The sequence below is a fragment of the Nestor notabilis genome, unplaced genomic scaffold (genome assembly GCF_000696875.1).
Source record: "Nestor notabilis isolate BGI_N333 unplaced genomic scaffold, ASM69687v1 scaffold15415, whole genome shotgun sequence".
NCBI lineage: Eukaryota > Metazoa > Chordata > Aves > Psittaciformes > Psittacidae > Nestor > Nestor notabilis.
In genome coordinates this window covers 38,897-42,056 of record NW_009928972.1, presented here as the reverse complement: position 1 = coordinate 42,056, position 3,160 = coordinate 38,897, and positions in this window count along the sequence as shown.

Below are 3,160 nucleotides of genomic sequence, written 5' to 3'. Positions count from 1 at the left end.
GGCTCGCTCCATCTCTGCCAGCCCGGGGAGTGTGGAGCTGGATCCAGCACTGCTGCAGCCCCCGGAGCCATACACCTGCAGGTGTCCCTGGCTCTGGCACTACTCTGACCCCCCCGGCGCTGCGAGGCTGCGGTCCCTGAGCTGCGGTGGCAGCTCCAGCAAAGGTTTTGGGAGCCCCAGGCAGAAGCGTGCGGCTGGGGAGGCTGCAGTCCCTGGTTCTGCTAACTGCTGGAGTGTGGAGAGCTCTGGGGAGCTGCAGCACTTGATGGGAATCAAAACCAACCATGCTGTGAGTTGGAGGGGAGTAGAGAGATGCCTCACGCTGCCTTTTGTCCTGCCCACCCCAGGCCACTGAGGGGGAGGCAGGGGCAGATTTCCACACCACGTCTGTGCAAATTGACCTGTAAGGCTCCTGGAGGAGAGGGTACCTGATGTGTACCACTGTGGTGTGGGGTTTCTTTGGCCTACTCTGGCTGCTGAGCATCCACACTGTGTGGTCCTGCTGCGGAAGCTGGTGAGCAAGGCTCACGAAATCTGTCTGTGATCTTCCTCTCATGTCAAACTTCAAACACTGGAGCCTTTGGTGGACATGTGCTGTGCTGAGGCCTCACGGGAGTGCTCGGGGAGCTGCTGAGCCAGGTACAAAGAGGTGAAATCTTCGCTTCGACCAGGATGTAACGGGAGAAAAGCAGATGGGCTTTGTTTGGTGCGTGCCTCTTGTGTCTTGGAGGTTTATGAGGTCTCTCCATGATGGAGACCTTATGGGGTTTGGTCGAAGCATCGTTGTCCCCTGCAGGTTCTCTGGGACAAGTTCCTTGGAGCCGTTCTTGCTCCTCTGGAATGGAGCAGCGCTGCGCTCATGCTCAAGGCTTTGCCTCCCTGGATGAAGCACTGGCTGCATCTGTGGGGTCTGTCCTGGGTGCTGCTGGGCTTGCAGTGCTTCCAAGATCCCCACAGAATCCACGGAATGTGCTGTCGCGTGGGACCAGTGAGTGGGGAGCACTGTGATGCTTGTGTTCCTGCACAGTTGTGACCAACCTGAACCACCACCACAAACAGCCTTTGTGCTTCATCCCTTGCTACAGTTAACAGTGAATTAGCAGCCAATGGTTTAACCTTTGGCCAAAATGTTGTCTAACATTTGGCTCTCCTGTTTTCACCATCGTCCCCGCATTGCGCTTTCTGGATTTCAATTCACAGTGGGGGAATCGGAGATGGCTGCAGATGGGAAGGTTTCACGGTGTGGCCAGAACTAACAGTGTAATCAATGGATGTCTGCACGGCAGTGGAAGTGCCATTGCCCATTTAAACCATGGGAGAGGCTCAGGTCTGGCACCAGCAGGAGGGGAAGGATGGCAGTGGAAGGTGCTGGGCTGTGGTGGTGTCTTTGGGGAGATCCTGCTGGGGCCAGGGCTGCTTGTGCATGTAGAGGATGATGGTGATGGGTGCTGGGGGCTCCTGGAGCTGCTTGACAAATGGAGAGGTGTTGCTGGGATGAAGAGGGAGAGAAAATGCAGCACCCCAAAGCAGAGCAGCTCAAGGGGCAGACTGGGCGCTGCTGCTGCTTTGCTGCTGCAGAGGGGATGGCAGTGGTGGCTGGAGGTACGTGAAGGACCAGTGATGCCAATGGGGGCTGGAGCCCTGGCTTGGGTTGTGCCTGTGTGTTGGTTGCCAAGGCTTGTGCAGGGTTTGCACGGTGGGAATAGTTCCCCCTTAGGATGGGGTGGGGAAGAACGCCAACCAAAGCCAGTTGTGTGAGCTGCAAGGGCAGAGGTGTGTAGGGCCCTCCCCAGCCCTGGGAGTCCTGCTCTGGCACTGGAGCCTGATGGGAGAAGTTCAGGAGAAGAAGGATGAGGTGGCAAAGCAGAACAGTTCCACCCCCTCAGTCAGGACAATGGAGGCAGCAATGAAGATGGAATTCCCGGGACAGGGGAGAAAAGGCACTGTGCAAATGGAGACATGAGAGAGCAGCAGCTCCTGGGCGCCAGTGGGGCTCCAGCCAGCTCTTCTGGAGTGAGTTCAGCAACGGAGTCAGCAGCAAGTAATCTCTCATTAAAAGCTGTTGCTGCTGCTTCATGGGAGTGCAGCTCTTGTGGTTTGCCCTTCGTTTAGAGAGCTACAAGAGCTGAGGGAGCTGCAGAGCAGTCAGCTTTATTTTAGCACCCAGCAAATTGGCTGGGAATATGCTAAAAGCTGGTGTGGAGACGCCTGTGCTCCAGAGTGACGGATTAAGGACAACGGCACGTGGCAGCAGCACAGGAAATCCAGTTTAATCAGCGTTGGGTTTTCCTGCTTTTTCAGGATTGTGATAAGGTATGTGGGAGAGTGGCTGGGACGTGAATTATCGGGAGTTCTTCAGGCAGCCCCGGACAGATTTGCCAAGTTACTGAGGAAGCTGTGGAGGCAGGAGCTGTGGGAGGAAAGGCCAAGCTCCGTGTGGGGGCTTTCAGCTTTCCTGGCTGGAGGGAGTGGGTGAAGGGGCTGAAGGATGCTCTTCGTCCTCCAGAGGGTGAGGAGCACCCTTTGAAGCCTGGAGCTCGGTGCTAAGCACGTGGAGCAGCTCCAGAAGCAGCAGCTCACCAAGCTTGCAAACCAAGCACAGAAAAATTGGGTGACACTTGGTGTGAACTGGCCGGAGGAGCCTGGCTGAGCTCCCCTTGCCCTCCTTCATTAGGCAGGAAGCTGGTGCTGGTGCTAATCACACGCTCGGGGCTGTTTGTCCTCATGGGACCTTGGTTCTCTGGGGACACCCCGGTCCCAAGGGCAGGGTTAGGGCAGTTCCTTGGCCAGGCTGGTGGCTGCAGGCGTGTGGGTCTGGAGGTGAAGAGCAGCCCCTCTGCCCCTCACACTGGGGGGATCCTGCTCGGCCGGGGTGAGGGCTCCGGGGCTGGGCTCTGCCTGCTGGAGGAGGATTTCATTGTTCCCTGAGCAGTGATCCTGTGTTGCGCCGGTTTTCTCAAGGACAACAACGAGTGCACAGACAACTGCTGCCCAGATTTGCTGTCCTGCTGTCGGGAGCCAATTAAGGAAAGGGTTGCCATGTTTGATTACATTTCTCTCTAACGTGCGGGTGGAGCAGCACCGCGGCTGCTTTCAGCCTCGTTCTTGGCTGAGCGATTGGGGCTGCAGCGTTTCTGAGGAAATAAAAACAGAACAACGG